This window comes from Solanum dulcamara, chromosome 3, assembly GCF_947179165.1.
Source record: "Solanum dulcamara chromosome 3, daSolDulc1.2, whole genome shotgun sequence".
NCBI classification, from domain to species: domain Eukaryota; kingdom Viridiplantae; phylum Streptophyta; class Magnoliopsida; order Solanales; family Solanaceae; genus Solanum; species Solanum dulcamara.
In genome coordinates, this window is record NC_077239.1 from 54,616,891 (window position 1) to 54,644,471 (window position 27,581).

The following is a 27,581-nucleotide window of genomic DNA, read 5'->3' on the forward strand; positions in this document are numbered from 1 at the left end:
TTATATTGATAATTACATCTGATAGATACGAACATGAGGGTCTAGGTCGGACCCTAGTCGTGGCCCATGGGGTTGGGTGATGATAGAAGTGGTATCAGAGCAGTTTGTTCTTGAAATGTCTATAGACCGTATCTAGTAGAGTCTTGTTTATCGGTGTGTTGCGTGCCACATCTATAAATAGGAGGCTATAGGATATTTAGGATGTTACTTTTTTTCATATCTAAGATCGTGCTATAGATCTGAGTCATAGGAAAACTCCTTATATTAACCTTAGATCTTAACAAAAGGATGACATCAATGGAAGGAAGTGACTGACGATATTGGAAGTCACAAAGCACGCAGGTAAGCAAAGGTATAAAGGATATGTGTTAGGTATGGTATTGAAGTATGATTGAAATATAAAGTTGAAAACTGAGAGGAGAGTTGACAGGGAAGTATAACAGATGCAGTTCGAAGTTGGACATACGAGGTAAGTCCATTATTTTTATACTATTATTGATATTGAGAGCCCTATGTGGCTGTGATGTGATATGAATATATATGTTGGCCCTGTAAGGCATTATTGGTATTTTCTGTGTGCAGGTTTTAGAGATAGTTAAGAAATATAGAGGAAACTCTACTGAAATTTTCCCAGAATAGGAAAAGGGAATGAAACGTAGATTCTTAATATATCTTGGAAGTTGATACCAAGTACCCCTAGTATGTTGAATTAAAGTAGGTAATCTCTAGGTCGTCGATAAGAGGCACCCTTTTTACTTAGGGAATTTTATTTTGGGAAAGCAAAAGCCTATTTGAGCAATAAAGTTCAGCCTAAGGTATCTTCAGTCGTAGTTTGCCTTAAGCAAAAGCTCATGTTGAATAGCAAGATGCCCAATGATAGAGTTTCATTTTTGGTTGAAAAGTATAGAACCCTCAACTATTATTAGAGGACAAGATAAGTTGTTCACAACTTAAGAATAAATCTATAGGAAGACCATGTGAGTCAAGCATTAAGGAGAATAATGATGCTCATTGGATTCTAGCTCCCTTTTGGTGGTAATTGGAATATGTCCCAGGAGAACACTTTATTAGCCCTTGACCAACTAATTGAAGATGGAGTCTATAGGAGGAAATTCTAATAGAAGCACCCCAGATAGATGTCATGAACTGAATATGTAAGTATGAATTTAAAGGTGTGGTACAACAATACGGGGACAGGATACAGTACTAAGTAAGTTGGGAAAAGAAATTGGATGAATTTGAGACTGGACACAGAGATATAGAGCAAGGTATAAAAGTATAAAGGTATAAGTACCCCGTTAAAGGGGGGAAGCGAATAAGAGGAATGCAAGGGTGAGATGGAAATAGTGGACACTACAATATATTGGACATGGATGCTTAAACTCAATAAGATCCCTTTCTGAAACAAGTTAGTAAGGTTTGAAAGCCACGAATGATTGGATAGAAGTTAGAATAGTATCTAAGGTAGTGTTAAGAAGTTTTTGACAAGACCCTGAATGACACAACGTTAGAAGATGAATGCACATGGAAAGGGAAGGGTACGACTAGGGAATGGTATCGATTAACTCAGGAGATACTATAGAGGATAAGGATACAATGCTGGATTAAAAGCCAAGATGTTAGTTATGGAATGAGTCGCGAATGGTGTTGCAATAGATAAATAACCAAGGAAAGGGAATAGAAAACCCCCTATGATAGGAGATGAGATATGCTAAGATGGGTTCAGCCAAACTACCGAAATAGGATTAGAGTTAAGGGCAAGTAAGATATGGCCATAGTTGGACCAAAGAGCTATCCCAATATCGATTGTAGAATAAGGGAGGAAAAGGCAAGGTAACACATGAGACCTAGCAAGACGACGCTAAGATATTTCTCAAGTCAAGTTGAGCACCTTCTTATATTCTCGTGAAGGTAAAGGATGACACGGGATATCATGTTTAGAGGGTTATAAGATGGATAAGAAAATTGTGAAATAGTTTAACTAAGACAAGCAGAATTAACTAGTTACTAAAAGATGGCAAACTTATATGCCAAATTGCTTCCGAATTATACCAGCTAATGATAGACAGAGCTCAAAGCAGCTATGAAGGTCACTGTATGAACGAACTTTAGTACTACACAGTAGCCAACCCTAAGGATTAGGAAAACAAGAAGAAACCCAAATGGTAGAGTACTAATTAAAGTCTTCTCTAAGAAGTCCAGAAGTAATACATGAGGTCCCCACAGCTATTATCTTGAATAAAGAAGCTTAATTTACAGCTAACGTTTGGATATAAGTCCAAGAAGAAGTCAAGAACATAGGTAGGTCTTAGTACCACCTTTCACCCTCATAACTAATGAGCATACTACTTAAATGCTGGGAGATATGTCATGAGTTGGTGTTGTTAACTTTGAAGGTAGCTAGGACAGTCACCTACCACCTATCGAGTTTTCCTACAATAATAGCTACCATCCCAACATCTAGAGGGCCCCGTACAAGGCTTTATATGGTAGGACGTGTAAGTCCCCTATTGATTGGGTTAATATTGGGAAGACTAAACTAGCAGACCCAGACCTATTTGAGCAAGCTATTAACTAGTAGCCCAGAGTTGGAAGAAATTACAAGCGGATAATTGACATTAACATTTAGCGTTTAAGTTGATGATTGGGTATTCTTAAAAGTGTCACCCAAGAAAGAAATAATAAGATTCGGTAACAAAAGGAAACTTATCCCAAACTACATTAGAACATATCAAGTTGCTCGTAAGATAGACAAAGTTACTTGTAAATTGAACTTACCACCTGATTTGGAAACCATACGCCCAATCCATTAGATATGTATGCTTCGTAAATGTACTGGTGATCCACCTAGAGTATGTCCCATCAATAATGTCCAAGAAATGGAAGAGTTATCCAACTTATCTCCATCTTGGATTTGCAAATTAGAAGGTTGCGAACTGAGGATGTGACTTCTGTCAAAAAAGTGTGGCAAAACAAAAACAAAGAGATGGAATACCCTGAGAAGTTGAAAAAGAGATCGAGCAAAGATACTCGTACTTGTTACCTATAGCCAAGGGTAATCTAAACTCCTACATGGAGCAGATGGCGACTGTTATAGAGAATGCCCAAAATCTCCCTGAAACCCTATAAGACAAGTTAAAAGGGGGAAATATGTTATATCCCGTACTTCTATACCTTAAGACGTGTTCTTAAACTTCTTGAAAGTCACCATGTGATCCCTATAATCTATCACGTTACCAAATAACTCTAAGGAAGGGAGGATGTGATGCCCCATGATAGTGAAGGTTGGAAATAGAGTTATAAGCATTTAAAAGGAGTTGGAGGCCAACTAACAAATTGTGGAACTCGACTTGCTTGCGTAAGCTACCGGCTTGTACATCTTATATAACTAATATACTTGAGTACACATCAATATTAAGTAGCAAGGAAATACATAGGCTCTTAAAGTAAGAGGAGATTACAAAACCACGAAAGAGAAATAAGGAGATGATGCACCTACTTGGGGTGGACCACAGGCTGCCATGTGGAAGTTTTGGGTTGGAGGCATAGATGAGGTGGCACCCTAGGGGATGCCATATGTAACCTTCTAAAAGAGGGATATATACATATGCAATATGATGAAAATGTTTCATTTCTTCATCTTTCCACTTTGGAAAACTTAGAGAAACTAGAGAAGGCTAGAGGCAGCCACGAATTTTCTCAAGAATAGGTAATTCCTCCGATTTCATTTCATAAGTTAAGTGTCTAAGGTATTCTTCAGTTAACCAACAGTGTTTAACAACATAAAATTTATCATTGGGGCAACGAGGAGGTTTTTGTTCTTGTTAACAAATCCATTTTTTAAATGGGACTGCTGTTAGTAATACTAGTATAACTCCTTGTGTAAAGTTTCTTTTCGAGTGATTCAAGATGTTTTGGAAATATATTTCATAGGTATATAACTTTCATTTAGCCTCTAAACCCAATTTTGCTTTATCTTCTCACAAAAGGGTGATGAAGTATAGGAGAGATGCTGCCCAGATTTTGTTTTGGAAATCCTACATGGACTACTTTTGGTATTTTGGGCATATCATTTTGTACAAAATTGATATAGGGGTGATTCCAAATTTTATGCGACCCTAAGACACATTTATATAAATTTAATTGGGCCACAAATCTTTTTTCCCTCAAATACCCATTTAAAACTAAGAGATAATACAAGATAGTAGGTTGTCCAGAATTCACATTTTGATAGTTCTTGCGAATTTTTGCCAATTTTGGGTAAGGTAAGGTATTTACTTTCAATTTTGAGGTTATGGTGTTGGTATGAAGTGTTATATGTTGTTTAAGCGGCTGGAATTTTGAAAATATCATAGAAATACTTGATATTGGAAATAATCTAAAATTGAAGTCGTTATAGTTAAATTGTAGTCGAAATGAGGCATTGTGCATGTGGGGTGCTGATGAAGGTGTGTGGTAGTGTGTTGTAGGGCCTAAAAGTATTATAAAATATGTTTGGGAGATGTTGGTTGTATCCACACGACCCTCCGCTTCATACGGTTAAAGATTTTACAAAATAGAGACTAGAAACACTATTTTGGATATCGTAACTTTGAGCGAGTCATTTGGAGTTGGTATTGTGCAATGTTGATGTGAATTGCTTATATATATGCTATAGGTTATTTTTTTGGTTGGATGTATAATTAGGTATGTTATTGGAAATTCGGATAGGGCATATTATAGAGGAGGTACTACCCAATTTCCGGTAACTCCTTAACTAACTAAAGAACTAGTCGAGAAGATGAGCGAGGAAATGAGTTCTATGAATACTCGTGTGCAACTTAAGATGATGAAAAGTCAAGGATTGTTGATGTTCATATTGCTTCCGTGTTGAATAGGTTCAAAGAAAGATGAGGCGAACGTGACAAAGAGTAACCCGTAAGAGGTATGTAAATCCTGTCTCTCTTTTCTTTTGGGAATGTATTAGATTTAAGTGACAAATGATATGTGCATGAAGTATGGGGTAATTCTATTCATGAACTCTGAACATGATTCATGATTCATAATTCGTGTTCACTTCTGAATATTAAGACTCTTAAAGTAGTTAAGCTCCCATTCCTCAAGTCTTCTATATGCTGAAAAGTAGTGTATGTAAAGCCTGTCTCTCTTTTCTTTAGGGCATGTCTTAGATTTAAGTGACAAATGATATGTGCATGAAGTCTGGGGTAATTCTATTCATGAGCTCTGATCATGATTCATGATTCATAATTCGTGTTCACTTTTGAATGCTAAGATTCTTAAAGTAGTTAAGCTCTCATTCCTCAGGTCTTCTATATGATGAAAAGTAGTGTATGTAAAGCTTATTCCTTCTCTTGCATGTCTTTGGCATAAGTACGTAAAGTTTATCTCTTTCTTTCTTTTGGCATGTCTTTAAGTTAAGTAGTGAATGATATGAGCTTGAGGGTAAATCTACTCATATATGCCAAGCGTAATTCACGGTTCAAACTTACTTCTTGATGATAAAACTCTTACAGTAATTAAACTAGAGCTTCTTAAGCCTTACATACATTAGGAAGGGACTAGTATGTAAAGCTTAACTCTTTTTTTCTCTCGGCATGTCTTAGCCATAAGTTGTTGTTATATGTAATGTGGGGATAGTTCCATTCTTAGAACCCTGAGCATGACTTGTTAATCCTATTCACTTCTTGATGTTAGAATTCCCGCGATGGTTGAGTTATGTCTTGTAAGCCTTCTACGTCATACAAAGTAATACAAGTGAAGCGCAATTTTTCTACTTCCAAACTTATTTAAGACATGTAATATACCTCATAACGATATCATAAAGTTCAATTTGAAAGGTAATCCCTTACCTTTCCCAAAACTCATCAAACTCGTCGAAACTTGCCTCGGAAGTTTCTTTAGCGCGCCTAAAACTTCATAGATGTTTGCTAACATTTTGGGCTGCTCCAAAACATATATTTTCATTAATAAAATCTTCATAACGTCGTGATACACCTTAGATAATTAAATTACAGAGCAAAATTGAAGAACTCACTTTTGTTTTCCTTCCAAAACCGTGGCTCTCTCCCTCTCTAGTTTCTTCTCTTGTCTTCTTTCTTGTTCTTGAATTTTCTTGATAAGTATGAAAATTTAATAAGTCACAAGACATATATATATAGTCCACCTAAGGGGGTGACACGTGTTAACCCCTAAGTCATGGCACATGTCAAGCCCTAAGTGGTGACACGTGTCATGCCCTTATTGGGCCAACACACCCCTTTTCTCCAATCATAGGCTACCACATGGAATGTGGGGTCTACCATTCTTGCTCCAGCTTCTTCCACGTGGAACTCTCTCATACTTCCATGTAGCACTCTCTTCTCCCCCTCGTGGGTTCGTAATCTCGTCTTACTTTACAAACCTATGTAATCCTTGCTACATAAGCTTGGTATGTACTCCAGTAGCTTAAGTATGTAAGATTTCCAAGTTGGTAGCTTATGTAAATAAGTTGTGTCCTACGACTCATCATTCGGTCTCCAACTTCTTCCGGATTCTTATAACTCTATTTTCAATCTTCTCTACTATTGGGTATCACATTCTCCTTTCCTTAGAGTTGTTTGATAGAGTTATAGATTATTCGTCTCATATGGAAACTCTTAAGAAGCTTAAGAGTTCTTAAGAAGTCTTAAGAAGCTTTAAGAAACTTTAGAAAATCTTAAGAAACTTAAGAGGCTTATGATCCTTCCATGAAACTTAAGAGCCTTTCAAGAGACTTAAAAACACGTTCCAAGGAACAAAAGTATGGGTTTTAACATCCTTCCCCCCTTTAGAACATTCATCCTCAAATGTGAATCAAAACCCTCCTTATACAGACTATATAGAGAGTTTCTCTGTTCCATTGCAATAACATATACTTTCATCGAGCCATCACTATCAGAGTTCCAAAGGTTAGGATTACCTGTAACGTAAGGGGTAGGTACGGATACTTGTATTTCATTTCCTCTTCAGCTTCCCAGGTCATTTCTTTGCAAATTTTTTTCGCCAGAACAACTTGATGGAAGCTACCTCCTTATTTCACAATCTTCTACTCCACCGATCCAGGATGGCGATAGGTTGCTTCTCGTAGGATAACTCCTCTGTGACTTGGATATCCTTTACGGGATATACTCGGGTTGGATTATCCACACACTTGCAATGCATTGATACATGGAATACTGGATGTACTGCTTTTAGATTCTCTAGTAAGTCCAGCTTATAGGCAACCTTACCTATTCGGGAGAGGATCTGATACGGCCAATGTATCTGGGACTAAGGTCCTCTTTCCTACTGGATCTCATTACTTTCTTTGTGGGTGGTACCTTCGGAAATGCCCAATCATTAACTTGAAACTCTAAAAGTCGATGTCGATTACCTATGTATGATTTCTGTCGATTTTAGGCAGCTAATAACCTCTCCTATATGAGCTTCACCTTCTATACAACTTATTGGACCATGTCCGATCCCATTAGTCATGTTTTACCAATATCAACTAACCAATTGGCGACCTACATTGTCTGCCTTACAAAGTCTCATACAAGATCATCTAGATACTAGAATGACAGTTAGTATCGTAAGTAATTTTGAAAGATAGTAGGCAATTGTCCTAGATACCTTTGAAGTCAACCGTATAGGCCCGCAATATATCCTCTAGCGTTTGGCTAGTAAGCATAATTTGTCCCTCGATCTGAGGGTACAATGGTGTACGAAGACCTATCTGTCTTCCCAATCTCTTCGTGGACTGATCTTTAGTAGTTCGCTGTAAATTGGTCTCTTTTGTTTGAGACACCAACTATGAGAACTCCATAAGGTCTCACCACCCTCTCGACCTATAAATTCACATCATCTCGGCTGCACAGGTAGTCCTTGATTGAAGGAACATAGGATGATCTTGTTAATCTGCGGATCACATTCCATATAGAATTATCTATCCAGGGAGTGCAAAGTGAGTCTTGTAGCCAAGGTCATGTTATGGAATCTTCGACCTCGTATATTACTTCTTACCTTCTTTAGATGACATCAACTGGTACCCTTACCTTTTGGGTTTTGCTTTTTTACCCTCAGAGTTGGCTACCAAGTTGTGCTGAAGTCCCCTCACACGATGACCTATATAGCTGTTCTATGGTTTGCCTATCATTAACTGGTATTATGTTGAAGAATTGTGGCATACAAGTGCGCCATCTATTAGTAATCGGCTAATCCTGCTTGTTTTTCTTCAGCTCTTTTACAATTCCCTCATCATAACTTATAACACTCTAGGTACATAATCTCGTGTCGTTGCTTCGTTGCTAGTTCGGATTCTCCCATCTCGTGCTATCATAGCAGCACTAACACACTGGATCCCACTAGAATTCTGAAATTAAACGTGCCTGGGCGAGAGTAGTACTAGAATGGGTGACCCCCCTAGGAATTCCTCGTGTCACGTTCCACTGCCATCCTTGCAATAATGTGTGTAGGCTCTCATCTTAGCCCAAGATTTACCTTAGCGTCTTCTCGCTAGTCTTCATGTTTTGCCTTGCCCTCTCTTTTTCTCTCTTACAACTGGTGTCGGCATAATTTTTAATTCAACCATAACTGTGTCCTTTTTGGCCATTTGATTTAACTTCTCTTCGTATTCCTCTGTAACATCTCCAAAATATCATAACTCCTTTTCATCATGTACTGCTCCGCTTGGTGTTATGTTGTATATAACTATTTGTAGGTTGGACAACTACTCTTATACCACTGGTATGAGCTAAATGCGGTCTTTTCATCTCCCGACCCATCTTGTGTTACATATCAACTTCACACTAGGACTTGCTCATTCTAACGCTTTTTTGTCCTACTTCTTTCTTTTCTTTCTTTACGTACCCCTTGGTCTCCTCATTTCCTATCGTAGGAGATTTTCTATTTTCCTTGCTACTTGTACGTCCCAATATCAGCGACCAATGACGTTGTTTCCATATCTTAATCTGTACTCAAACACGGCCCTGCTACCCTTTTCACGGCCCTTAGTTTCCTCACTCCTACTCTCTTAACGTATTCACCCTTTTTTGTAGGCAACCATGATTATTCGCACAGTCTCAGATACCTTGGCTTCTATCTATTTATTGTTGGCCTTGAACTCTTGCTAACTCGTGCCAGTATGGGATCTCGCTTGAAATTTAAGCGGTCCTGTCAATATGTGACAGTGTTAGTTAATTTTCTCCCACGCTTATATTTCTCTTGTCCACTTCCCCCCTTTAGGGTGTACCCATGTCATCCTCTATTTATTTTCAACTGTTCATACGCATATGATTCTGTTCCAACACATTTGACATACTACACCATGTATACACCTTCTGTTAACTCATCTATACTTTAGGTTGCCCCTGTAAGAAACCTTAATATAACCATGGGGTGCTTTGAATTCTCGATAAGTAGTACACAATCTAGTTCGAGTACTGGTACTCGAGTCATATAACTAATGTAGTAGCTTAGTCGAAGCCGCATTTCCATCATCCCAATCAATACATCACTAGTGTTTATAATCGTATCTGATTCTCCATTCGGGGCAACTTATACTCTGATGACATGTGTTTCTAGATTTGCTATAACACTACCTTCATCCCAGTGAATACCACTTATTCCTCTTAATGGACTCGCAACGCATCAATGGTCTTGCAGAGCTACCTCCCTGATCCTTGAGGGTTCTTACTATTTTCCACGGTGGAGGTATATATACACAATACCTTTTTCTGCTTCATGCACTTTCATCGTTAATACCTCGCAGGTAGTCTTAAGACGTTCATATCCATCACCATTCTTCTCATCATATCAGTATCAACCTTCTAATTACCACCTATACCGCAATTTAGTTATTTTCCAAAGTCAGTTGTACTCCTAGTTTAGTCGGATATTATCATTACCATGGATACAATCTCTCAAGATATACTACAACCTTATATCTCATTCTCTTTTTATTTCAAAAAAAATCGACAGAATTTCCTCTATATTCCTTACTATACCAAACCTGCACTTAGGAAATACCAACAATGCCTCACAAGGACAAAATATATATATTTATATCACCGCCACACAGGGCACCTAATATCAATAACAGTATAAAATAATGGACTTACCTCGTACGTCCAACTCGAACTGCACCCGTTATACTTTCTTGTCTACATTTCCCTTTAATCTTTGACTTTAAATTTCAATAATATTTCAATCTTCTTACCTTATATAGCATGCCTCTTTCACGCCATTACTTACCTATATACTGGGTAGCTTCCAATATCATCCGTCATTTTCTTCTGTCGATATCATTCTTTAGCTGAAACCAAAGGTTAGAAAAAGGAATTTCATATCCTATGGCTAGGCTCTATCGCACGATCTAAGACAAAAAAGGAAAATAATATCTTAAATGTCCTGTAGCCTCTTATTTATAGATGTGGTGTACAACACACTGATAAACAAGACTCTACTAGACACGATTTGTAGGCATTCCAGGAAAGACCGCTCTAATACCACTTTTGTCACGACCTAACCCCGTAGGCCATGATGGGTGCCTGAGCTAGGCACTCGCGTATATCCCTACTATCTGTAAGTAAATTTGTCCCCTATTTAAGTTATAACACATCAATAGGCAGAATAACATATAAGCCGGTGAGGCTTATCATAGATACCACTGTACATATATGCATATACAATCCATACACAACCCACATACATGTCCACAGACCTCTAAGAGTAAGAACAGTAACATAAAGCGGGACAGGGCCCCCGCCGTACCCGTGAACAAATAAATATATACATCGAGAGTTAATACTAAAACTAGGATCTGGCACAATGGAGTGCTTCTGAATTGCTGAGTGGAAATCCTATGCTGATGGATCCCTAAAGTGTGTATAATTACCTGCGGGCATGAATGCAGCCCCCTCCCCTCGAGAAAGGGGGGTCAGTATGACATATGTATAGAGTATGTAAAGCATAGACATAATAAGGAAATTACAATTGGCGTAGGGATGCAGGGGGCAAGTATAACATTTAACCATTTACCGTACTCGCACCGTATAAAAACAATCACACTTATTACCATCACGTATTGTGCCCGGCCCGTTAGGGGACTCGGTGTACCATCTACATCATTCTGTCATCATAAGTACATATATATTATTAGCACTGTAGAACCTACAGCCCGATCTATGTATATAGTAAGTACATACCGAGGAACGTATGGCCTGATCCTCATATCGTATAATAATGCCGAGGAACGATGGCCCAATCCACATATCATATAGTAATACCGAGAAATGTTTGGTCCAATCCACATATCATATAGTAATGCTGAGAAATGTTTGGTCCAATCCACATATCATATAGTAACGCCAAGGAATGTTCGTTCTGATCCACATATCATATAATAATGCCGAGGAACATTCAGTCCAATCCACGTATCATATAGTAATGCCGAAGAATGTTTCGTCTGATCTGCATATCATATAGTAATGCCCAGGAACGATCGGCATGATCCATATACCATTTAATAATTATTATATTATAGCCGGCCCGGGACTCGGTGAAAGATGTATTACAGTATACACGAATAAAGTAGTGAGTAACCCTATACAATCTAAATCATTATCAGAGACTCGACAATGTAAGAAGATTAAGCTATCATCTAAGGACCATAATAGTAGTGTAGCCATCTTGAGTGCCTTCTAAATGACATTGAGGCCTATATCACTTAAGACCTCAAGGACCCTAGACATGTACTAAAGTAATACTAACAGTTCATAGAATCAAGGATACCCATCGTCACATAATCCTTAGGACTAGGAGCTTGTGCATCTAGTACTTCTCAACCTATGGAGTTCAAGGAAAGTAGTTCAACTTACTACAAAAGTTTGACATTCAGAATTGAATAAGAGATACGAATTACATTTAGGACTTAAAAGTGGAGTTACCCCAGAGCTCGTATCATATTTTACTTATAATTAGGACATTCCAAAGGAAAATAAAGAATAAGCTTTACCTAGCCTCTACTTTTCCTCAAGGATTCATCATTTACATATATCATACCCGGCCCATCATGGGCTCGGTATCATAACCTTATTATTGCATTACCTTACCATCATAGCACCACACTTATGTCAAAGATATATCAAGAGGAAAGAAGGGTAGCTCTACATACTTATGCCAAAATGTTCCAAGAGAAAGGAGATAACTTCACATACTTACTACTCTCTATTATATAGAAGCCTTGAGAGGCAATAACTCAACTAGTATAGGAATTCTACCATTGAGAGTATAGGAATTCTACCATCGAGAAGTGAATAAGACTTATGAGTCATACTTGGGGTTATATGAATGAAATTATCCCCACATTTTGTATATCAATCACTTAAGGCTAAGACATGCCAAGAGAAAGCTTCACATACTTATGCCAAAGACAATACAAGAGAAAGTTTCACATACCTTTTTCGGGATTAATTGAAATCCGGCTTGCCTTGATACCACCTTAACCTATTTGACATGAAAGTAAATGTAAGATTAATAGCCTTTCACTTTCCAACATCCCACTCTACAACCAAGTACTAATAGGAGTCATTTTCTTATCCATTACCCTCGACTAGTTTGTTACTAGTTCTGATACTACCAAAAATAGGGCAGCATTTCCCCTGTAACTTCAACATTCCCGACATTTTAAATCAGCCACAGTGTCAACAACCATACCAACAACAAAAACCAGCAGCATATATACAAGTAAACCACCTCAATATTACACAATACAACTCCAAACAACTAGCTCAAAACTACGATACAAAAATACAGTTTTTAATCTTTATTTTACAAAATCATTAACCATACCAAATGGAGGGTCATGTGGATGTAACCAAAAGCACCCACACCCTTTTTAAAAAACATTAAAGCCCTGTAACACGCAACCCAATCAGCTGCACCCACAGCACCACAACGACAACCCACTACTCGACTTCGATTTAGCTACAACCACTTCAATTTAGTTTGTTTCTAACGGCAAGCATCCTTATGCAATTTTTATACTTCCAACATTATTTAAGACATTTAATATACCTCATACCAACATCATAAACTCCAATTTGAAAGGGAATCCCTTACCTTGCCCGAAACTCTTCAAACTCATCAAAACTTGCCTCGAAAGTTCCTTTAGCGCGCCTAAAACTTCGTAGCTGTTTGCTAACATTTTGGGATGCTACAAATCATATATTTTCATTAAAAAAATCTTCATAACATCGTGGTATATCCTAGATAATTAATTCACAGAGCTAAATTGAAGAACTCACTTTTTGTTTCCTTCCAAAACTGTGGCTCTCTCCCTCTCTAGTTTCTTCTCTTCTCTTCTTTCTTGATCTTGAATTTTCTAGATAAGTATGGAACTTTAATAAGTCACAAAACATATATATATAGTCCACCTCAGGGGGTGACACATGTTAACCCCTAAGTGGTGGCACATGTCAAGCCCTAAATGGTGACATGTGTCAAGCCCTCATTGGGCCAACACACCCCTTTCCTCCAATCACAGGCTTCTATATGGCATGTGGGGGTACACCATCCTTTCTCCAGCTTCTTCCACATGGTAGTCTCTCATAATTCCATGTGGCACTCTCTTCTCTCCCTCGTGGGTTCATAATCTCATCTTACTTTACGAACCTCTGTAATCCTTGCTATGTAAGCTTGGTATGTACTGCAGTAGCTTAAGTATGTAAGATTTTTAAGTTGGTATCTTACGTAAATAACTCGTGTCCTAGACTCATTATTCGGTCTCCAACTTCTTCCAAATTCTTATAACTCTATTTCCAATCTTCTCTACAATGGGGTATTGCCTTCTCCTTTCCTTAGAGTTGTTTGATAGTGTTATAGATTATACGGCTCACATGGAAACTCTTAAGAAGCTTAAGAGTTCTTAAAAGTCTTAAGAAGCTTTTAGAAGCTTTAAGAAACTTTAGGAAACCTTAAGAAACTTAAGAGGCTTACGATCCTTCCATGAAACATAAAAGCCTTTCAAGAGACTTAAGAACGCATTCCAAGGTACAAAAGTACGGGGTGTAAGACTTAAATTATGGAAAGATTCATGGGGATATTCTATATTGCTTCATGAGATGAAATTTTAACCCTAAATCTATGTTTTTCTAGTTAAATTAGTGCTTTAATGGTGCTTAGGGATCAGGAAAATAGGGATTTTGCCCTGAGTATAGAGATGAAATGTACGACCCAACTTCGTAGGCCACAATTGGGGTCCGACCTGGACCCCCCGTATACATATCTATCAGTCAGGGTTATATCGAATTATAAGCATGCAATGCATATAAATCAAGTGTAGTCAAACTGGACTACAACGATATGATACGTACATGAGAACCCTCTTGGGTCATAACATTTCATATATTTGTAGCCTCTTTCTTATGTATCACCTCATGTAAGGGAACGCAAGCCAACCAGGCTTCCATAACATAACAACACGTACAATATATCATATAGACCTAGCTGAACCCAACTGACATATACAACCCACATATACAGGTCTGCAGATCTCTAAAAATATTAACGACAATATATGGCGAGATAGGGCCCCCGCTGTACCCCTGAATAGACAAAAAAAAATTATACATCAGTGGTCAGTATCAAAAACTAGGCTCCGATACAATGAAGCCTCTTCTAGCTGAGCTGTGAGAAACCCAAAGATGATGGACTCCCAAAACCTGCATCTGCACCTGCGGACATAAAACGTAGCCCCCCAAAAAAAGAGGGTCAGTACGATATATGTACTAAGTATGTAAAACATAACATAATATAACTTGAAGCATATTTGAGATAGAGGAACAGGGGATAAAATATCAAATCCGAAATTTGTACCTGAACTCTGTGAATTACAAAAGCATGCATGTTCAAATTATACCATATAGCCGACCCTACTAGGGATTCGGTGAATACATTTGTGAAACCATCATAGGCCCCATGCCATCAGCACCTTATTAAAATACATCATCATATATATACATACGTACCCGGCCCTCTAGTGAGGGGCTTGGTGGATAATGCAGTGAATTGTGCACGATAACGTACCCGGCCCGGGACTCAGTAAAAGAAGGGTTACAGTATACACGAGTAGAATAGTGAGTAACTATATGCAATTTAAATCATTATCAAAGACTCGACAAAATAAGAAAGTTAAGCTTTTATTTGAGGACCTGAATAATGGTGTAGTCATCTCGAGTGTCCTCTAAATGCCATTATGGACTGCCTCAAAAGTAATCTCGGTGACCCTAGACATGTATTAACATAGGGCCAAATCATTTATGGAATCAGAAACACTTAGTCTTGTATAGTCTTTAAGACTTGGAGCCTATACATTTGGTACCTCTTTAATCATATAGAAGTTTCCAAGGAAATAGTTTAACTACTATCAGAGTTCGATATTCAAAAGTAAATAGGAGATTTTAAGAATGGAGTTACTCCGGATCTCACATCATATTTAACTAACCACTAAGACATGCCAGAAAAGAAAGTGAGTAAACTCTATATAGTCTGTACTTTCCTTCAGGTGGTCATTATATACATATCTCGTACCCGGCCCATCCTCGGGCTTGGTGAACAACTATGGCATCGTAATCTCATTTTCATACCAAGTACATATCAAGAGAAAGGAAAGATAGTTTCCCATACACTACTCTTTAGCACGTAGAAGCCTTAACAGGCAATGCTCAATTCTTGTAAGGGTGTCAACACCTAACTGTAGTTAGGGATTATGAGGCATACCTGGAGTTCTGGGAATGGAATTATCCCCACATTCCACATACAATTCACTTAAGGCTAAGACTTGCCAAAAGGAAAGAAAGATAGTTGTACGTACTTATACCAACACATGCCAAGAGAAAGCTTTACATACCTCGTACGAGTCACTTTTTTTCACGTTCGCCTCGTCGTCCTTTGAACCTATTCAAAATGGAAGTAATACGAATATCAAGAACTCTTGACTTTCCATCACCTTCAGTTGCACCTTAGTATTCATGGAATCTATTTCCTTATTCGTTTCCTCGACTAGTTCTTTAATTAGTTAAGGCATTAACGAAAATTGGGCAGCACCTCCCCTATAACGTGCCCTATCTAAATTTCCAATTATATCCCTAAACACTATAGCCAACCAACAACAACAACCTTCAGCATATGTTTAAGCAATTCACACCAACAATATACAACATAAGCTCCAAACGACTCGCTCAAAAATATGATATCAAAATAGGGTGTCTAGCCTTTATTTTATAACACCTTTAATTATACGAAATGAGAGGTAACATGGCTGAAATTAAAATCAACCATACACCTTTTATAATACCTTTAGGCCCTTCAACAAAACACCACACTCCTGCAGCAGCACCTCATAAGCACTACCCGTTACTTCAACGACAATTCAACTATAACGACTCCAACTTAGTTTATTTTGAACGTCAAGCATATCTATGATGTTTTCACATTTCCAGCAACTTAAACAACATATAATACACTTCTTAAAAATACCATAAACTCCAAATTAAGAGGAGAAACCTTACCTTACCTGAAATTGGCCAAAACTGCCAAATTGTAACTCGGAAACTTTTCAAACTTGCTGAAATCGCGCGGACTACTTGTTATCCGTTTGGTGCTGATCCAAGACATAATTTTTCATTATTAACACCTTCATATAATTTAAAAACCCTTACCAAAACATGGGAGAATAAAACGAAGACATACCTTAACAAACGGCTTCCCAAACTTGCTGAAAATTAACTTCGAAAACCCCCTGAACGTGCTGAAAGTTGCAGACTGTTTGTGCCACTTCTCCGCTGCTCCAAATTGGAATTTCTTGATATAAAACATCATTATACAACTTTTCTATACCTTAAATAATTAATTCACGGAATAAAAGTTGGACCTTACCTTTCTTGGCCTCAAACCCTTAGCCCCTCTAGCTTGGCCCTTTATATTTTTCCTTCAACTTTCTTTTAAGTTGCTAAGCGTAAGGTTAAAGAAATGAATCCTTAGTCATCATCATATACATATATATACATATATACATCTCCATGTGCTTGAGGAATACCGTAGATAATTAATTCACGGAGGAAAATGTTGAAAAACTTACCTTGAACTCTTTCAAGCCATGGCTGCCTCCTTCTCTTCTCTCAAATTTTTCCTCTTATTTGGCTTCTGTTTTTAGATGAATAATGAGTTTAAGAGTCACTTAAAATGTATATATATTTTGCCTTAGGGGGTGACACGTGTCAGCCCCTAAGGGTGATATATGTTCGCCCCCATTAGGCCAACACATACATGATGCCAATAAGGGGATGCCACGTGGCAGTGGGGCCCACCTCCCCCAAGCAAGTGAGTCACCTACTTGACCCCAAGAAGGTGGTTTACCTACTTGCTTGAGGCGCTGCCATGTGTCACTCCTCCATTAGCTGCCACGTGTCGTCTTTTCCCCTTCCTCGTGGGTTCGTAATCTCGTCCTATTTTAGAAGCCTATGTAATCCGTGCTATGTAAGCTTGGTATGTCCTTAAGTATCTCAAGTATATAAGACTTCTAAGTTAGTAGCTTACGTAGGTAAGTCGAGTCCTACGACTCATCACTTGGCCTCCAATTCCTTCTAGATTCTTATGACTCTATTTCCATCCTTCTCTACTTGGGGTATCACATTCTCCCTTCCTTAGATCATTTGATAGTGTCGTAGCGTATCCGGCTCACATGATAATGTCTAAGGAACTTATAAGACATTCCGAGTGTTTAAAAGTATAGGGTATAACATCCTTCCCCCTTTAGAAATTCGTCCCCAAATGTTAAACCAAACTTCCCTTAGCACCTTATACAAATCGTAGGGAGATTCTTTACTGTTTCCATAACACATACTTCTATCTAAGTACTTAATATACGAGTTTCAGGAATTGGGGTTAACTGTAGACATCATTAATAGGTGCGAATACTTGTGTTTCATGTTCTCTCCAGCTTCCTCGGTCATCCTCTTTCTGGTTTTTCTTTTGCCAGAGTATCTTAACGGAAGGCACATCTTTAGTCTACAATCTTCTAGTTTGTCGATCTAAGATGACGATAGGTTGTTCCTCGCAGGGTTCCATTTCCTGGACATTATCTATGGAACATACTTCGGGTGGCTCACTAGTACCTTTGCAAAACATCCTTACCTAATAGACTGGGCGTATAGTTTTCCAATCAGGTGGTAAGCTCAACTTACCGGTAACTTTTCCCACCTTATGACCAACTTGACAAGATCCAATGTATTTTGGGTTAATTTTCCTTTTCTAGGTGACCCTGTTATGAAAATCCAATCATCAATTTGAACTCTGTATGTCGACGTCGATTATCTATATATTATTTCTATTGACTCTGGATTGTTAGTCGATAGTTTGCTTAATCATGTCGGGCCTTTTTAGCTTAGTCTTTCTAACATCGACCCATCCAATAGGAGACGTACACATCTTGCTCTATCCGTCTTGTACGGGGCCATTGGGATACCGGAGTAGTAATTATTATTGTAGGCAACTTGATAAGTGATGGAAAATCATCCCAGCTATTTTCGAAGTTAACAACACCAGCTCATGACATATCTTCTAGCGTTTAAATGGTACATTTTAACCTGTTCATCAGGTTTGAGGGTAAAGTAGTGTATGAAGACTTATCTGTCTTCCCAGTTTCTTCGTGGACTAATCCTCGGTAGTTAACTATAACTTGGGCTCCTTCATCTGGGATAATAGCTATGGGGACTCTATAAGGTCCTACTTCTCTTTTACTCTATAATTTTACACCTTCTCGGCTGAGTAGGTAGCCTTTGATTGAAGGAGCATGGGCTAATATCGTTAATCCCTAGGTAACATTCCCTCCAGAGTTATCTTTCGATGGAGTGCGATGTGAGTCTTGTAGCCCTGGTCATATTATGGAATTTTCAACCTCGTGCATTACTTCCTATCTTCTGTAAATTACATCAACTGGTACCCTTACCTTTTGAGTTTTACTTTTTCACCCTTAGAGTGGGCTGCCAAGTGTTGTCAAAATTCTCCGCCCACTGGCCCATATAGCCATTTTGTGGTTTGCCTCTCATTAACTGGTACTATGTTGAAGAACTGTGGCATTCGAGTATGTCGTCAGTTAGCAATTAGCTAATCCTTCTTGTCTTGCTTAAATCATTTTAACAATACCCTCAACGTAATTTATAGTACTCCAGGAACATAATCTCATGTTGGTTCTTCGCTACTAGTTCAAATTCTTCCATCTCGCGCGACCACACCCACACTATCGCACTAAATTCCACCAGAATTTAAAAGTTAAGCGTGCTTGGGCGAGAGAAATACTGGGATGGGTGACCTCTTTGGGAAGTCCTCATGTCGCGTTTCATGGTAATCCTTGCAATAATGTGCGGGGCACTCAACTTAGCCCAAGATTTATCTTAGCATCGTCTCACCAGTCTTTATGTGTTGCCTTGCCCTTTCCTCTATTAACTGGCAACCGGTATAGGGGTAGATCTTTAGTTCCACTACAACCATGTCCCTTTTTGGTCATTTTGGTTTAACTCCTCCTATTGTATTCACCCCTTTTTGTACGCACCTATTCATTAGGGTTGGCTACTGAGTAGCGCTAAAGTTCGTTCATATAGTGACCTTTAGAGCCACTTGAGTTCTGTGTATCATTAGCTGGCATAGCTTTAAAGGAATTTTGACATATAAGCTTGTCAATCCTATAGTAACTAGCTAGTCATATCCGTCTTATTTAAACCATTTCACAATTTTTCCTTACCCCCACTTGTAACCTTCTTAACACATTCTCGTGTCATTCTTTACCTTTACGAGAATATGAGAAAGTGCAAGAAATACCTTATCGCACTTCTTTCTATTTCCTTATTCACTCTGTGTTCTTCTCATTTCCTACCACAGGAGCCTTTCTATTCCTTTTTCTTTGGTTATTTATCTATCGCAACATCATTTGTGACTAACTCTATAGCCCACACTTTGGCTTTTGGTCTAGTATGCTGTCATTATCCTTTGTAATGTCTCTTGAGTTATTCAATATCTTTTCATGGTTACACTCTTTTATTTTTATACGCAGCCGCCTTCTAGTGTTATGTTGTTCAGGGTCTCATCACAAACTTCTTAACGCTGCCTTATGTAGCATTTTGGCTTCCATCCAATTATTGGTGGCTTCCGGACCTTTCTAACTTGGTTCGACAAGATATTTTATTAAAGTTTAGACGTCCATCTCAAATATATTGCCATATCAATTGCCTCCTCCTACTTTTGCCATTTTCTCATTAACTTTCCCCATTTAGAGGGTACTCGTACTTTCATCTGCTTGTACCTTGCTCTATGTCTTTATGTCCAGTCTCCATTTTGTCCAATCTACTTGGTACTGCATCAAGTCCCCATCTTCCTATATATTTTTACAACCTGGTTATCCGCGTATGGAATCTTAGCTAAATTATGAAACGATGAGAACCTTTTCATACATAGTGTGACACCTCATCTATTACTCTATACTTGAGTAATGGGACCCATGGGACTATTCGTCTGAGGCCAGATTCAAAAATTAATTAGTACTTGTAGTCATTCCGATTTCAATTAGGCAGTACTGGTATTCTGACGATAACTATTCCAGGTTTTCTTGAAGTAGTGACTTTGTCCCAACCTATATCCTTTGTTTCATGGGATGAACGTAAGTTGCACCATTTATTCGCTAAGTCTGCCATCTTTGTATTTTAAGGGTTCCACTATTTTTGGGGCGACGTTGTGTACACGCGTTATTCCTTTATATCTTAAGCTTCATACCCTTACTGCGTACTCAATGCAGGCCTTTAACTTAGTTAACATCTACTAAGGGCACCTTATTAGCGGTCTCACTTTATCCCTGTATACTTGTATCACACTTTTCAATTCATACTTACATATTCCCCTTTTAGTTCGTACTCATATTCAGTTTCTAACAACTCTTTTAGGTGCTTCTGTTAGAAGTTCTTTCCCAAATTAGTTGGTGGAGAACTAATAAATTGTTATCATAGAGCGCTTTCCGACCACTAGTAGAAGAAAACTAGAATCCCTTAAACATCATAGTACTCCTTAACACTTGCCCATATGGTCTTTTTTTGAGTTTATCCCCATGTTATGAACAACTTATCTAGTTTACAACTAGCAGTTGGGGCTTAGTACTTTTCAAGAAAAATGAAACTCAATCACTGGCACCTTACCCTTCTACCTAGTTTTTTTTTCTTACAGCACAATTACGGCTGGAGATACTGTGGTTTGAACTGTACTACTCAGATAGGCTTTTGTTTCTCCAACATAAACTTCCCCAAGTAAAAAGGGTATCCCTTATTGATGACATGAAGAGTACCTCTTACAGCTTTAATTTGGCATAATATAGGTACTCGGTATCAATTTCCAAGACATGTTATTAAGCTATATTTTATTCCCTTTTTTTGTTTTGGGAAAATTTTGGCAGAGTTTCCTCTACACTCCTTACTATCCCAAAACCTGCACGATGAAAATACCAACAATGCCTCACAGGGCCAACACATATATATATATTCATATCATATCACAGGTGCACAGGGCTTTTAATATCATATCATATCGTAGCCACACAGGGCTTTCAACGTCAACAATAATATAAAAATATTGGACTTACCTCGTATGTCCAGCTTCAAACTGCATCTGTTGCACTTCCTGTCTATTTTTCTTTCAGGTTTCAACTTCAAATTTCAATATTACTTTAATACCTTACCCAACAGATATCTTTCGTGCCTTTACTTTACTTACCTGCGTGCTTCATAACTTCCAATATCGTCACTTACTTTCTTCTATTGATGTCATCCTTCTTTTAAGATCCAAGGTTAGTATAAGGATATTTTCCTATGACTCGGATCTATAGCATGATTTTAGATGTGAAAGAAAAGTAACATCCTAAGTGTCTTGTAGCCACCTGTTTATATATGTAGTGCGCAACACATCGATAATCAACATTTTAGTAGACACGGTCTGCAGACAATCCAAGGATGAACTGCTCTGATACCACTTCTATCACGACCCAACCCCGTAAGCCACGACTGCGGTCCGACCTGGACCCCCCTATACAAATCTATCAACTGTGGTCATATCAAATTATAAACATGCAATGCATATAAATCAAGTGTAGTCTATCCGGACTACAACGACATATTACGTATATGAGAACCCTCATGGGTCATGTCTCTTTCATCTGTATCACCTCATTAAAGGGCACGTAAGCCGACCAGGCTGCCATACCATAACAACACGTATAATATATCATATAGACCTAGCTGAACCCAACTGACATATACAACCCACATATACAGGTCTGCAGACCTCTAAAAATATTAACGACAACATATGGCGGGATAGGGCCCCCGCCGTACCCCTAAATAGACAAAACAATTTTATACATCAGTGGTCAGTATCGAAAACTAGGCTTTGATACAATGGAGCCTCTTCTAGCTGAACTGTGCGGAACCCAAAGCTGATGGACTCCCAAAACCTGCATCTGCACCTGCGGACATGAAACGTAGCCCCCCGAAAAAAGAAGGTCAGTACGATATATGTACTAAGTATGTAAAACATAACATAATACAACTTGAAGCATATCTGAGATAGAGGAACAGGGGATAAAATATCAAATCAGAAATTTGTACCTGAACTCTGTGAATTACAAAAGCATGCATGTTCAAATTATACCATATAGCCGGCCCTACCAGGGATCTGGTGAATACATCTGTGAAACCATCATAGGCCCCATACCATCACCACCTTATTAAAACACATCATCATATATATACATACGTACCCGGCCCTCTAGTAAGGGGCTTGGTGGATAATGCAGTGAATTGTGCACGATAACGTACCCGGCCCGGGACTCAGTAAAAGAAGGGTTACAGTATACACGAGTAGAATAGTGAGTAACTATATGCAATTTAAATCATTATCAAAGACTCGACAAAATAAGAAAGTTAAGCTTTTATTTGAGGACCTGAATAATGGTGTAGTCATCTCGAGTGTCCTCTAAATGCCATTATGGGCTGCCTCAAAAGTAATCTCGGTGACCCTAGACATGTATTAACATAGGGCCAAATCATTTATGGAATCAGAAACACTTAGTCTTGTATAGTCTTTAAGACTTGGAGCCTATACATTTGGTACCTCTTTAATCATATAGAAGTTTCCAAGGAAATAGTTTAACTACTATCAGAGTTCGATATTCAAAAGTAAATAGGAGATTTTAAGAATGGAGTTACTCCGGAGCTCACATCATATTTAACTAACCACTAAGACATGCCAGAAAAGAAAGTGAGTAAACTCTATATAGTCTGTACTTTCCTTCAGGTGGTCATTATATACATATCTCGTACCCGGCCCATCCTCGGGCTTGGTAAACAACTATGGCATCGTAATCTCATTTTCATACCAAGTACATATCAAGAGAAAGGAAAGATAGTTTCCCATACACTACTCTTTAGCACGTAGAAGCCTTAACAGGCAATGCTCAATTCTTGTAAGGGTGTCAACACCTAACTGTAGTTAGGGATTATGAGGCATACCTGGAGTTCTGGGAATGGAATTATCCCCACATTCCACATACAATTCACTTAAGGCTAAGACTTGCCAAAAGGAAAGAAAGATAGTTGTACGTACTTATACCAACACATGCCAAGAGAAAGCTTTACATACCTCGTACGAGTCACTTTTTTTCACGTTCGCCTCGTCGTCCTTTGAACCTATTCAAAATGGAAGTAATACGAATATCAAGCACTCTTGACTTTCCATCACCTTCAGTTGCACCTTAGTATTCATGGAATCTATTTCCTTATTCGTTTCCTCGACTAGTTCTTTAATTAGTTAAGGCATTAACGAAAATTGGGCAGCACCTCCCCTATAACGTGCCCTATCCAAATTTCCAATTAGATCCCTAAACACTATAGCCAACCAACAACAACAACCTTCAGCATATGTTTAAGCAATTCACACCAACAATATACAACATAAGTTCCAAACGACTCGCTCAAAAATACGATATCAAAATAGGGTGTCTAGCCTTTATTTTATAACACCTTTAATTATACGAAATGAGAGGTCACATGGATGAAACTTAAACCACCCATACACCTTTTATAATACCGTTAGGCCCTTCAACAAAATACCACACTCCTGCAGCAGCACCTCACAAGCACAACCCTTTACTTCAACGACAATTCAACTATAACGATTCCAACTTAGTTTATTTTGAACGTCAAGCATCTCTATGATGTTTTCACATTTCCAGAAACTTAAACAACATATAATACACTTCTTAAAAATACCATAAACTCCAAATCAAGAGGAGAAACCTTACCTTACCCGAAATTGGCCAAAACTGCCAAATTGTAACTAGAAAACTTTTCAAACTTGCTGAAATCGCGCGGACTGCTTGTTATCCATTTGGTTCTGATCCCAGGCATGATTTTTCATTATTAACACCTTCATATAATTTACAAACCCTTACCAAAACGTGGCAGAATAAAAATAAGACATACCTTAATAAACGGCTTCCCAAACTTTCTGAAAATTAACTTCGAAAACCCCCTTAACGTGCTGAAAGTTGCAGACTGTTTGTGCCACTTCTCCGCTGCTCCAAATTGGAATTTCTTGATATAAAACATCATTATACAACTTTTCTATACCTTAAATAATTAATTCACGGAATAAAAGTTGGACCTTACCTTTCTTGGCCTCAAACCCTTAGCCCCTCTAGCTTGGCCCTTTATATTTTTCCTTCAACTTTCTTTTAAGTTGCTAAGCGTAAGGTTAAAGAAATGAATCCTTAGTCATCATCATATACATATATATACATATATACATCTCCATGTGCTTGAGGAATACCGTAGATAATTAATTCACGGAGGAAAACGTTGAAAAACTTACCTTGAACTCTTTCAAGCCATGGCTGCCTCCTTCTTTTCTCTCACGTTTTTCCTCATCTTTGGCCGATATTTTTGGATGCATAATGAGGTTAAGAGTCACTTAACATGTATATATATTTTTCCTTAGGGGGTGACACGTGTCAGCCCCTAAGGGTGATATATGTTCGCCCCCATTGGGCCAACACATACATGATGCCAATAAGGGGATGCCACATGGCAGTGGGGACCACCTCCCCCAAGTAGGTGGGTCACCTAATTGACCCCAAGAAAGTGGTTCACCTACTTGCTTGAGGTACTGCCACGTGTCACTCCTCTATTAGCTGCCACGTGTTGTCTTTTCCCCTTCCTCATGGGTTCGTAATCTCGTCCTATTTTAGGAGCCTATGTAATCCGTGCTATGTAAGCTTGGTATGTCCTTAAGTAGCTCAAGTATGTAAGACTTCTAAGTTAGTAGCTTAATTAGGTAAGTCGAGTCCTACGACTCATCACTTGGCATTCAATTCCTTCCGGATTCTTATGACTCTATTTCCAACCCTCTCTACTATGGGGTATCACATTCTCCCTTCTTTATATTCGTTTGATAGTGTCGTAGCGTATCCGGATCACATGATAATGTCTAAGGAACTTATAAGACATTCCAAGTTTTTAAAAGTGTACGGTGTAACATGAAATTCTTTGATTTGAGGGTTAATTAGTTATCCCAATTAGCTAATTTTCGACTTATGAGTTCTCCAAATAAGGAATAAACCATTTTCTAAAAAAAATAGTCTCAATTCGACACTGAGGTTTGGGGTAGAATTTTGACGTGATTTTTTTAGTAAATTCTTTTATAGAAATATGAATATCTACAGACTCTTTTACTCATCTAGATAGTATAATTGATCACATTGGAATCATTCGGAGGCTTAATAGAAGGACAAGGCCATAATGACTTTTTTGTCTTTGATTAAGGCAAGTTGAGACTTTTCTTGACTCTTTATAAAGTGTTAATGTGTTGTTAGACTTAATAAAAAGGGAACGGCAATGGAGGGACCGTATAAATAAGATGACAAGCATTTATGTAGGTACTGATTCCATGATATGAATAATTGTAGATTATATCCCTGAATTGATGGAATTTATTACTATGTGAGCCTGATTATAGTTCTAACATTGATTGTATGTCCGTGTTGCACACATAATATTGATAATATGATCTGTAATTGAAGATTTGCGTATGAACATTTATTTGAATACTCTTCATTATCTTACTCTCTTTGATGGTTACTTTGGACTTATTTATGATCGTCTATGCTGAGAATTGAATTAGGTGTCAAATTTAGTGTGTGTTGGCATTACATATTGAAATTGAAAAAGTGAAAGGATAAATTCCATTAAAGATTCATCTAGGATAATCCCCCATTTAGGATTATTCGATATAGGATGTTTCACCTAGAGAGCTTCCGGTATAGATTGTCTAATACATGATGGGTATATAGACCGTACGAGACCCACGGATCTCGACTATACAATATAAAAAGAGGATATATATAAGTCTTTGTCTAGGTAGGATGTATTACATCATCCTCATACACTCATATCATTCTTATTATTATATGGTGTAATAGCATGATGTGTAATTGATTTAGTGGTTATGAACATAATATATTAGAAAACCTTCAATTTGATATTGATTCTAATGTTTTCTGGAACTGATAAAGTATTTTCTTTAACTTCTAGCCTGGGTCTTTACATGAGTGTATTGATGTACATATCATTGAGTATTGAACAAGATAGTATAGGAATGACCCTCACCATCCTTCATGTTAGGGTCAGTCGAAAATGTTATTGAGTGCACTTGTTAATTGTACTCACTTTTACCTTTTCTGCATGTTTGTTGTGCAGGTTTTAACCCAGACACGAGTCATGGGTGATTTCTTGGTACTTGAAGAGTATTCAGAGTCTAAAGGTGGTTGCATGGTTGTTTCACAGTTTTTCTTTGATTTCCTTTTTTCATTGTTGCATTTCTTGTTTTATAGTTCATAGACGTGTGTCATATTCGTATTGTATTTTGAAAGTCTTAGGAGCTTGTAATTGTTTCACCATATTTTGAGTGTTATTTTTTGCGCACTTCGTATCTTATCACAGTTGTTAATAAAATGACCTATTTAAGTATTACTTCCTCTTTCAAGTATTTAATTTCCTCATTTTTACTCTTTTAATTGATTGCTTGAAGGTTGACTTACCTATTTGTGAGATTGAGCTAGTGACATCACGATTGCAGATTTCAAATCGTAACATAATTGCAATCGTCCAACAACCAAGAGAAATTGACTAAATAAGTCTTGTAGTTGCCTTAGGTGATCATTAGATGAGTTAATTTGACGGTTCAACCAAGTTGAATTTTCAGTTCGCACTCAACAAAATTTAATATAACTATACAAGTAATAAAATATACTATTTTTGCTATAGCTCCACGAGAAAATTGTTTGACCTAGTTTGAGTTGACAAAAAATTTAACAAAACAAAAAAGACTTTTTCATCTTGTGGTCATAAATTAAAGTTATGTCAAATGTATCAAAATATCCTTTAATCTTGTAGCCTTAAACATGACACATGGAAAATTGAAATTAAAGTTTTACC

General features: G+C 37.8%; 2 pseudogenes; both read left to right on the forward strand.

Annotated features, from left to right (window-relative positions):
* Positions 1 to 8,323: 8,323 nt before the first annotated feature.
* On the forward strand, positions 8,324 to 8,441 carry LOC129883843 (5S ribosomal RNA; annotated as a pseudogene).
* Positions 8,442 to 19,275: 10,834 nt separating this feature from the next.
* LOC129883868 (5S ribosomal RNA) lies at positions 19,276 to 19,395 on the forward strand (annotated as a pseudogene).
* The last annotated feature ends 8,186 nt before the right edge of the window (positions 19,396 to 27,581 follow it).